The sequence below is a fragment of the Bactrocera oleae genome, chromosome 6 (genome assembly GCF_042242935.1).
Source record: "Bactrocera oleae isolate idBacOlea1 chromosome 6, idBacOlea1, whole genome shotgun sequence".
NCBI classification, from domain to species: Eukaryota; Metazoa; Arthropoda; class Insecta; order Diptera; family Tephritidae; genus Bactrocera; species Bactrocera oleae.
The window spans coordinates 20,029,983-20,042,365 of NC_091540.1; the positions used below are offsets into that span (position 1 = coordinate 20,029,983).

The 12,383-nt window shown below is 34.9% G+C and overlaps 1 protein-coding gene and 1 long non-coding RNA gene across 10 annotated transcripts in view; one reads left to right on the forward strand and one right to left on the reverse strand.

The window, feature by feature from the left end:
- The window catches only part of LOC106619204 (RNA-binding protein 6), a 425,212-nt gene that overhangs the window by 67,993 nt on the left and 344,836 nt on the right, over positions 1–12,383 (reverse strand). The window lies entirely within an intron of this gene.
- On the forward strand, positions 616–6,812 carry LOC118680511 (uncharacterized). The gene is made up of 3 exons (XR_004976058.2): positions 616–856; positions 932–986; positions 5,213–6,812. It is a non-coding gene; the product is annotated as an uncharacterized lncRNA (long non-coding RNA).

Genomic DNA, 12,383 nt, shown 5'->3' on the forward strand with positions numbered 1-12,383 from the left:
AATTGATTCTTTCACTTCCCACCAGCAATTATGACTGTATCGGGATAAAACTTTGCGTGAATAATGCTATTAAAGTATGCCACCTTGTGGCCAAAAATTGTCTAAATCGAACCTAAACTGTTCAAGCCCCTAGGTACCTATTATGTGGACCACAGTGCCTATAGTTGACCTTCTACCGAAAATATCGGTCAATCCACAAAGAAATCTCAAACGAGTATACCATTTGACTTTGCGAGAGTATAAAATGTTCGGTTACATCCGAACTTAGCCCTTCCTTACTTGTTTTGTATCATTTTGTATGTATGTATATGTATGTTTCTACTAGGTGACAATGAGTGAATTTTCGCATCAGCACGAATAAATCGATTCGCTTCTGATTACCAGATAGTAATTGCTATATTAATATGAACTAAAACTATTTTACTGCATCATTTTTTTACAGCTATGCACTACATTATATTACTAAATTTAGGCGCCCGGTCGATAGTTTGACACACGGTCACTTAACCCCACTTAAACCGCTCTCCTACAGCGGTGGTTATGTAAGTACTTATATAAACTATGGGCAATGTGTATTTAAGAGCAGAAGAAAAGTTTTTGTAATTGCAGCAAAATTGATTAGTGAATTAATCATATTGATGGCGAACATTTCTGCGCTGCAAACACTGAAATTCACTCAAAAACTTGGCCGCGAAACTGCTATATTGATATTGAGTGGACAGCAGCTTGATGGCTGGTTAACTCCTCGGTGGTTTTGGTGGCAAATTGGTTGAATGGCGTTAATGAAAAAGTTTTTTGATTGAAGTGGGTTAATGGTAGTTAAGCTAACGAAATGAAAGGACAACACTGACAACTTGTGAGTATTGAATGTTTTTAATGGAGTTTCGTGTGTCACTAGAAAGTTTTTAAAACTAAAAATTTTCGGTACGAGATTTTTCGCCCAAACGGTCCTTACCAATGACTCAAATCGACTATGGAAAAAAAGAGTAAGTAATTTCTATAATGCGTCTTCAGCTTTTTCGCAATAAATTTATGTTTTTGGCTTGTCTCTGCAAATAGAGGTAGTATAAGTAAGTATAAATGTATGTATTTTGAAATTTATTCCAAATTATATATTCCAAGTAATGTCAGAATAAAAACATGGTAAAGAATTGCTTATCTCGATTTCCAGCAAAACTATGGGTTGTTTTTGGATTTTTTATTTTTATCTTGTACTAACATTTTTTTCTTTTAAATATTTTTATCTTGTAAAGTTTTTAGTTTTTTCTTTCACGACGCTTGATGTTAACTTGCCTGCTTATGTTCTAAGCATACTGAAGTTTTTTAAATTTAAAATATAATATATTATGTATGATCACCTAATATCGGAAAAAACCCTAATTTTCAATCAAAAAATCTTAAGTCAAAGTTTCAAATTTTTTTATGTCAGTAGGTTTTACATTTTTATGGAAAGTTTTCCCAGAAATACATACATATCTCTCTCTACTGCAAAAAGAGACCGCACAAAACGATACACATCTGCTTTTCGTACTGCCGCTACTACGAAATAATAGGTATATTGCTTATTTGCGTTCTCTTTTATACCATCAAAAAGTAGAAATTTTAGTAAATATAAAGCCTACTGACTTTTTGAAAAAATCTGAAATTTTGGCATAAAATTTTTTGATTGAAAATATAGGTTTTTTCTGATATTAAGTCCGTATAATGAGAAAAAATAAATATTTCATTTAAAAAAAATTCAGTATGTTTAGGACATAAAAAATATTGTTTGTACAAGATAAAAATGAAAAACCTATTAACTGGGTTATTTGAATTTTTCACACAAGTTTTAAGGTTATGTGAAAAAAGTCTGTATAGAAAAGTTATAGACCTTTTCATTACCTACAACATTGTCATATAACTTTTTTTATCGAACTTTGCCGGAAATCGAGATAAACCGTATTGAGCCCAATAAAATGCAACCCCCCCTCTCCTTCCTTTTCCCGACCTCAGACCGTCGGTATATTATTTTTCCATTGATGTATGTCATTTTATCTTTCATTTTCGATGAGCTTTATTCATTTATCTCTTTTATCATTTTCAAAGCCTTCGGCACTAGTTTATTAGTAATTCACAAGTTTATAACTTCTGGGAAAGTTTCCTTAGACTTGTATATATGTCTTTAGCTTCTATATCTTGTATAACAAACATTCTTGATTCGATAAGACCTGAAACTTATGTTTCATAAAATAATTGAGGTCACACTTTAAACTAATATAGGTAGATTTGTTTAATAATATTAAAGAAGGTCGCTATCTTAAAATTTATAAAATAAGATATACAGGTCTAATGTTTTTCCCAAAATAAGTTCTACAAAAAAAAACAGTTCATCAATATGTGGAGTGACAAATAATTTATACTAATCTTAGGAAGTATTTTTGAATATCCGTTGAATAGTGCTGTTCATTCAAACCAAGTGTATTATTCAAAAATATAACACTAACATCGCAGGCGTCAGCTGGCGAAATTTTCCCATATTGCCACCTGTGTTTGATCGAGAATTGTCTACTTTTCTTTATTTGCACAAATGCTTCAATAATTTTTCTCTGCTGGAGTTGAGGAAGTACGCTTTCTTCCATATTTCACGTGTCCTTTTGACTGTGATAAGATTATTCGCAAGAATTCATTCAACTGTGAGCAGAATATGAAATTTTATTGTCACCCAACATCAACTATCTCTCCGAATCTTTATATGTACTAAATCCCCAAAAACAGCAGTAGAGGAAAGCAGTAGCAGCTGTTCCTGTCGAATACAAGTCCTTTACATTATTACACAGTGTTGTAGTCAACTTCATTCATAAAAGAAACACTTATTAAAACGTGTTTGAGTGCTTCTAGAGGCGGTATTACTAAAACTAACTTCATTATCATTAAGACCATATGTATATTACAAGGTGCATCCAAAGTAAACAGTAAAAAAGTAACAAAGTAAACTCTAGTGGCGCTATTTATATGTCGACTAGTGCGTTAGAATCTGCTATCTTTTATCGACTTCCAGTAAAAATTTCATGTCATTTCATTTATTGGAAGTGAAGTTATTGTGGTGCGAAAATGAGCTTCGAACAAAGAACCAACATTAAATTTTGTTTTAAAATTGGTAAAACCTTGTACCGAAACATTTCAATTTATGAAACAAGTTTATGGCGATGATTGCCTGTCCCGTAGCAGAGTGCACGAGTGGTTTCAACGTTTTCAAAGTGGTCGTGAGGACATAAATGACGATGAGCCGAAACCCAAAAAATCGCGAATGTAGAAGTCAAAAGTGAAGTGTATTGTATTGTCCACAAAGAATTTGTTCCACCCGGCCAAAACGTTAATGCGGTATTCCACCTTGGAGTTTTGAAGCGTTTGGTGCACCGTATTCGACGTGTTCGGCCCGAATATCGCGAAGATGGAAGTTGGCGTTTGTTGCACGATAATGCGCCGTCTCATCGATCGACGCTTGTCGCCGATTATTTGATCAAAAGTCACATTTTAAAAATCAACCACTCCCCGTATTCACCTGATATGGCATCGTGCGACTTCTACCACTCGTTCGACATGCTTTTGGACCGTGCAAAAAGCGGTATTAAAGCAGAAAGAGACTATTTTGAATAAAGTTAATTGATTTTGCCGATAAAACCATTTGTTCTGTCTTTATTTTAAAGGTCCTGTCTACTATGGAACGCATCTTGTATTTATATTTAAGATGTAGCAGATTGAAAAACTTGAAATAGTACTTCCATAATATTGTTGAAGACTAAATTCATTATCTTTATTTAATGAAATATTGTTTTGTTGGGAGTTTTTCTTATCTTACTTCCATCTTCTTTAAATAGAAATAACAAGAGATTAACTGCCTTAGTGCTTTTATATATGTATAACCAAATTTTTACTTGAGTTATCAGATATATTTTAAAGATAAATGAAAATGTTCCTGTAAAATAATTCTGAGATCTTTTTATATCAATCATGAAATTTCAACGTTGCTTTAGGGGACTCTTTAGACTACCCCATTATCTACTGAAAACTCTTCGTGATCAAATTTCTAACTTTTTGGACGTAAAACCACATTCAGGGGTATTGTAGAATCTGATAGTTGTCGGACTGAGAATTGAATATTGAAATTAAAAAAATGTAGTAGGTGTCATGAATTCAGATATTATCGGTTTAACAGTCGCTACAGAAATTGTATCGGTTTTGGGTGTAAAGGAAACCAATTTCACCGGTTTTGTTATCAGAAACACAGCAAGAGGATAGTCGCTGATAGATTTGAAATGTAAGATAAGAAATTAATTTATATTATTGTTGCGATTTTATTTATCTTAATTTTTATAGGGGAAAACATAAGAATAAAACACAAAATGTTATAATTATTGAGTTTATGAAAAAAATCCACCGTAATTTAACTCCCAAATGCGTCTTTATTTAGTCGATAATGTGATATAAATCTGTAAAGTTAAAGTTAGCATTTATACAAACATACAAGTAAATGCAAACCTTATTTCACATGCGACTTCCCTGGTGCATCAAGTGGATTACTGTGATCTCTTAATATCTTCCCTTTAATTTATTCGTTGCTTTTTTCTTCTATTGTAAACTTTAGACTTTATTCAGTATTTTAAATTTATGATACACTTTTAAATTCATTCATTTGTAAGTTTTGTCACATTAGTAAAGAGCTGATTCGTAAATTAGTTTTGCAAATGTTCGAAAAGACGAAAATCCAATCAGATTCTTTGACAGCATTGGAAATTAAAATTGGTTTGCAATTCTGACAACTACGCAAATCTGTGTTGGATTCCATAACACCTCTGAGTAGTCCGAGTTTAGTATTTTAAATTTGGGGTATCTGTAATATTTCTAATATTATATTATCTAATCTGAAGACGAAAAATTGGTTGATATACACAGCTAAGAAGGGCTCTCCAAGAACGATCTCTTAATTGTAACGGGAACTTTGCTCAGATAGAAAAATTCAAATCTCGATTCCCACTGCTTGAAAAAATATCACGTTTTTTTGTTTTTTATTTCCCTTTAATAGGTATTATTGATGTTTGACGACGAATATCTCGTAAACGCTTAACTTAATCGATAAATGGAACAAACTATGTTTGTAGAGCAGAAAATTTCCTACGATACTGTGAGCTTTACAATTTTAATTTATAAAAAAATATTTTTTTTATTTTTTTAGCCACCCTACTTGTAATATATCTGTCATATAAACTCACCGGTCGAACTCAAGCAGAGTAGTGGCGAATCGAAGATGGCTATTATAAATATGTATGTATACATACGTTTCAAGCGCTAACAAAATCATTGCATATTTCAGAATTTTAAGTGTGTGCTTAATTTAAAATGCAGACTCATTTCCTTTAGCCAGGACAAGGGAAGAAATGAGCAGACCAAATTGGTATGTAAATATGTATTTTAACGTTACATTTGAATATGTACGAATTTGACTGAGAATGCAGACAAACGAGTAGTAAACAATGAAAGAGAAAAACAAAGAAAGAAATTTTAAAAGCAACAACAATTATAAAGGCGCTCTGATACTGCAACGGTACACAGGATAACAGCTGAGAAAATAACTACAACGGAAGGAAACAAGCAACTACAAAGCGTGCAATAACAACAAAATTGCTGCACATTAGGTTGAAAAAAAAAACAACAACATACAAAACATGAGAAAATATTACGCTGGAAATTTCGCAATAATAACAAAAACAACGAATTGTACAAGGATGCTGTGAGATTTGAAACCCAAACCAAATCTTCGTAGAGCAGAGAGAATGGCTATTGCTATTGTTGTTAGTGCTCGGCTGACTGCTTGCTAGCTGCAACGGAAGTGTGCCACAAGTTGCACAGAAGTTGAAAATAATATCGCATTATTTTGCCTTCTTTCAACATTTTTATTTGCTGCGCACATTGAATCATAAGAAACGTTACATACTCCCGACGACGACGCGTCATCATCTGTGCCTCACACCCAGCAGCCGGAAGGGACCCAAGACAAAGTTTTCCAGCGATTAAAGGCGAGGGAGTTACGTCGACAGACGACAACTGCCGCTTGAGCGCATCAGCCATTCGACTGTGTAAATGAGATGCAACAATGATGCGGCTGCTGCGACGCCGACCGCGGCATCAGCACAGTTGTCGCCGCCTGCAGTGCATAAGAATGATGGTAACACAATTGTGGCATTTGTGGCACGCGTGCGGAATATGGCAAAGGAATGCGCTAACAATAAAGCATATAGTGCTGTTGGGCTTATAGACAAAGGGCGGGCAGCTGGCGGTAGAATGCAGTTCTGGGATACACAAGTGTCTTTGTGCGTGCGTCGTGGCAAACTGAAGAAAATATGGGAAAATCGCTCGATGATTATGTACAGCATGTGCGCAATAAGGCACAAAATAACAGCTCAGATATGGAAGGAAATGGCAGTAACATAATCATTAAAAACAGTTAAAACAATGGAATCTCGGTGGGTTCGCGGAAATAACAGTACGCGAGCAAATCGGTGTTTCGGTGTTCTTTTGGTGTGCTCTCAAAATCTTGCGATACAAAATGCTGTCAGCCAAGACATGTTTACCTTCAAATAATTTTGCGTGTGTAATGCTTGAGTTATTATGCAATTTTGTCGTCAGTTAAATATGAAAGGTGTTAAGTACTATTTTTTCTTTCCTATGTATATCAGATGAAAGAAAATATTTCAGTTTTGTCTAATAATAATCAAAGAGATAAACTTAGAGGAGATTAAAGGCTAAATATAACTTTTAATTATTACAAATATTAACTTAAACTGTCAAAATCATTGTATGTGCAGTGGAATTTATTGCACTCATATGAAAATGTGGAGTTAGTTTTAATCCCTTTTAATCTTTTACTTAATTGGCAATTATGCTGTCAATAGATAAACGTATTAATTGAAAAATGACCAACATATTTTCCCGCAACATTATTCTATTCATTTCACTAAAACTTATTCACTATAAACTAATAAATTAAGTCTATTTCACGAACTAACAAAAGTGCTTAAGTTTTTGTATACAATTTACATGATGTTCTATACTCGTACGTCACAAAATGGCGGGTGGCGTAGTCTTGTATTCTATCATTCTGGGGTCGATGACGTATGCTGTTGTTATAACCTTCTGGACTCTAATGCTTTAGTTAGTGTCCGACGCAAACCCGTAGAATGTATCAGCTGATACGACCTATCTTATGACAGCGCAATGTAAATGAACACTCACCCCCGCTTCTACCGTCCGTATCGCGGGATATCCACGATGATGGGTTTCTCCTGTAGAAAGGAGTCAGCTGATTGTTCTCTTACAGTGCAGGGTTCCCACTCTCGATATTTTGGGGTAATTAAAAAATAAACTTGAATATATTTGAAATATTCTTAAACTAACTGAACACCAAAGTCGAATACCATTATTTATAAATAGGAGACTATTTTTAATAGCTGGATATTAGGTTTGATCTTTTAAATTAAGGAAAATTATAACTGAAAACCTAAATGTCTACAAAACCATCTACATAAATTGAGCAATGGCATAACGTTTGGCAAATTTCGTTTGATACGGACGGTAAGTACGGAAGGGCGGCACGTTGGTCACTAGTTCCACCATAATGCTTTGAACACAAAGACGAATTCACGACAGCGAAATTTTCTTGTCGGCAAATGTCGTCTGGCAGCGCGCTTCTTGAGCATTTTGAAGACTGCAGCGACATATCAAACAGCTGATGTACACTATTTCGTTTTTGTCGTACTAAGAGATTTCACTTCATTCATATTTAAATATTTTGTTCAAAGTGAAATTTTATTATTATTATTACAAATGCTATTTAAACTATTTTATGCTTCTCTTGGTAAGATAACGTTAAACTTGTTAGAGCTTTGAAGAATTTTGCATTTCACTTAAATATTAGTGGCAACACTACACCTTCCCATAGTGGTCGGCAAAATTAGAAATGGTTTTAAATTAGCGATAGCGACCACTGCTAGCCTGGTGCCGTGAAGTCGTGCTGTTGTCTTAATAACTGTGCCGATAAGAACGTGTGTATGTTAACAATTGACAGATACTGCCTGATGCTTGTCGTCATCTATGTGTTAAGCGTTTGAGACCTGAACGACTCGGAAGATATATATATATATATATATATATGTGCCAATATGCAGCTAGAAGCCTACAAAATGAATCGACAGCAAAACAAAAGCTAGACGAAAATTTGAAAAAGTGTCATGAAAATTCACTCTGATGAGGCCAAAGAGGTATTCATTAAAAAATAAAAATATCTCTATGGAGTTTTAACGAAGTATTTCGGTTAGAACTTTGACAGCCCGGGCACAGGACAGAATAAATGCAACATTTTTGTGAGAAAATAAAACGCAGTTTGTTTGTGTATAAATCTATGGTATATACATATGTATCTCTCGACGATCTGTTGGTGAACAAGGCGGAACGTGTTGCGAGTATTTAGTAATTATTGAATTTTTCAAGGTTTAATATTATATAAATAGGAAAGTGTGAAAATGTCTTGTATGAGACCAGCTAAAGTCAGCTGGAAAAATTTTACTTTTCATGCTTTATCGGAAGGATACCTTCTATGTGTATGTGTACTTAAATATAATAACAGTATGAGATAAGCAATGCATTTATCAGTTTATTGGCGTCTTACAACATCGTAAAACAACATCAATTTACAACCGAGCGGTATGCATCAGATGCTACCAGCAAGTCACAAAATGGCATGCTACCATCGGTCATTATCAACAACAAAAACAACAATAATAGTTGTCATCAAACATCAGCGCTAGCGACGCAACTCCGCTCATTTGATGGATCATTCGGATACGATGCACAGTGAGTGCATAAAAGTCCGAAGGATATGTGGACTGAAATGCCCACACATGTGTACCTTATGTAAGTAAAATAATGCACTTGCACGTACATATGTGTTATGGCCGGAATATACGAATGTATGCATGTATGATATGCATTGTTGAGTGTGCAGTGGCATGCCACTTTGACGAGAATGGCACTTCCATCACGCGATATTATGATGGCATCGCAGATGTTAATAGTGATGTAGACGACGATTATGGCGGGCATGCTGAAATAGGAACGGTGTTGGTATGTGCCTAGGGCACGATTGTTTATACGACCTTTTAATGGTAATGGTGGAGTTGGCGCTTCGTTGGTGAATAAATGCTCGTTGTACACTTCCGCAACATTTTTTCGTATCAGCGTCGAAGAACCTCAATATTAGCCGGTAACAGCGTAAAAGACAAATGGTCGCTTTATAACTCTGCAAGCATTCAACAGTTTTGAGGAGTGCCGCCCTGAACGCAAATTCACCTAAACGATCTGAAGCTTATTCACACATATGTATGTACAAGTATGTACATATACTGTACTTTCACGCTTCATTGGTCTACTCGCTACGGCATGGAGGGCGTGGCGTAGTAAAAGGACAGTATAGGGTATATTAAGTTAGCCACGATATTTGTAACAACCAAAATAAAACGTCGGCGTCAGGTATATATTTATATAAAGGATCAGCGTGACGAAATTAGTTGATTTGGGTCTGTGCGTTCTTGAGATATCGACATGAAATTTTGCAACAATCAAAATCATGTCCTTGTATGGAAAACTTTTTAATTTGAAAATATATCTTCATGAAATTTAGTTCGAATTATTGCTTTAGGCCATCTGTGAAGAAATTGTTCAGATCAGGCGACTATGACATATTGCTGCAATAAAACTTTTTTGTTTGACAAAGTATAGTTATGAAATTTGGCATAGATTATTTACTTAGGCATCGCTACAATCTTCGAAAATATTCTTGGGGGCGGACCATTAAGGCATATATTTGCCATTTAAATTGACCGATTAAAATCATTATAAAGGTCTTTTTATACCTTTTATATGCTATAAAACTTGCAACTATAATGGGTATTATTGTTTCAGTACAGACGAAGTAAACGTTTTTTCTTGTTTTTACTAAGTTTAATTATATAATTTCATTTCATGGAGTCAAAAACGTTTAATGCCCATTTCTTCAGCAAATTTTAAGAATTTCTTCTTATGTACTCATAAATGGATGCTGCCCGGAAGCCCTGGGTACCTACCTTTTGTGGGATCAGAGAGATATGTCTACTGAGAGTTAAATGGAAATTAGATTCAAATATTGTATAGTGGTGTTTATAGCGACGTTTTTGGTTTCAAATAGTTTTACGAAATATCTTGAAATATAATATATACAATTGAGTAACAAATGGCAGTCTAGACTATTGAATATAAAAGTGATTGATTTCAACGTATTCTTAATCTTTATCTAAAGTAACCGGAGTACAGGGTGTGTAGAGTGATTCGAAATTCAGGGCTGTTGCGCAGTATATACCGTATGAACGTATATGTTTTGAGAAAACATTCAATATTGTTGTAATTGAAAGGATTAATTAAGAAAATTTCTTAAAAAATTTAACGTGACAGTTAAAATACTTTACTTACTGACTAGTATGGCTTTGTGGAAGATTTTTGGTTACAAAAGTGAATGTGCGACCGTTAGAAAATATAATTCTCTTTTATGGTAAGTATTCATAAGTTAATTTCTCGTTACTACGTAGAGTCTCTTTTACAGTCAGGCACGATGAAACGACGAGGAAAGACCGTGGCGTTCGTGTTCGGATCGTAACGTTCGAATTTTATTATCTATTTTTTGTATGTACCAAAAGAGAATTTGCCGATAATGAGGAAAAAAGAGCCCATGCCTGAACGTAGTCTTACCGACTTCTGTATGCATCTTTCTGGAGTTTAAATATTTACTTCACATTATTTTGCAACCGAAGCGTCACGTTTTAGTTTATTTATACTTTTTAGTTGAAAATCCAAATTGCTGACAAATCAGCTTCCCTCATTAAATATTTTTGTGGGTAATCTGTATTAAATGTGTACTCACTATAATTCTGTTTGCTATAGATACGATATTAAAAAATATATACATATGTATGTACAGTTTTATATAACAAAATCAACAACTCAGTGATGCTGCTTGTGCAATAACGGCACACACATCAATTAACAACAATAACTCGATGTATTAATTATCATATTAAAATTTTTGTCAGCCATTTTTGGCCTGGTTTAAAATAGCCAACACTGCAGATTTTGGGTTTTTACCGTTAATTGATGAGTTAAAAAGTGCTTTGCAAAACCCGCTTCCACCTACACGTTAAGGGCGTGGTGCAATGTAGCACCTGAGTATATAAGCGGAGTGGTTGGTAATGGAACAGGAATGGTGCAGAATAAATCCAAACACATCCTCATACAAGTACATATTCACCAGAACTTGCAACAGCGTGTAGCATGTAGCATGCGCCGGTTTGCTTTGTCATTATTCGGCCGCAAATTTTTATTCTATTAGCCTTCATTAAACAGGGACAGCGTAGGTGCCGGGCATCAAGCGTGCTGTGGGAAGCATAGTTAAACAGAAGACAGCAAGAGTGGTGGCTATCGACAGACAACGCGGCATGTGGCTACCATTTATATTTTTAATGTGCATTCATTAATTTATTATCGTAATCCGCAATCATGGCAACTTCAAAAAGCCATCAACAACCAGCTGTAACCAACAAGCTTTAAAACAACAACTATAACAAAAACTACTACAATTGTGTGTATATTAACCAGTATTGTCTCACATAGCGGTTGTTTATCGAAACGTTGCGTCGCAAGGACTTGTTCAAATCCCGAAGTCTCGGAACTAAAATCGAGTGCAAAATCGAAAAACGGAAAAGAAACGTTTTTCAAAAATACGTTTTTTAAATGTTTGTTTCTAACAGGGGTCGCCATTCCCCAGTACACACTACGAGTGGGCTATTTCCATAAGAACCAATGTTCGGATTCGTTAAAAACGCTAGTAGATTTCTCCATTTTTTGGACAACACTTGGGATTTGAGCAGAAGTTCCGCCAAACATCTAACAGGGAAAAAAAATTCGATCATCATTCGCAAAATTTTAATATTGGTTGTACTAATTCATAACTGGGTAATTGTTATTTGGGATATCCCGAAGAAGTCCGGGATTCAGTTGGTCGTGATTCGAAGCTGTAATCCGAAAGCATACTTGGATATGTACAGATGTGACCACCGAGTTTTGCGAATGTGTTTGCTGAGCGGTCGTCTGCGCTTAATTAACGCGGCCATTATAATTGCCACGTGAGTCGGTATGCAGCGAAATATAGCGGATTTCAACGACATTCGCTCGCGTTCTCCGCTTCGTTGCGGTTGCAGATATTTGTTAAATGTTTTGTTTCATTATTTTTTTGACACAAGCATTTCTGTAACGGTGTTGTATGG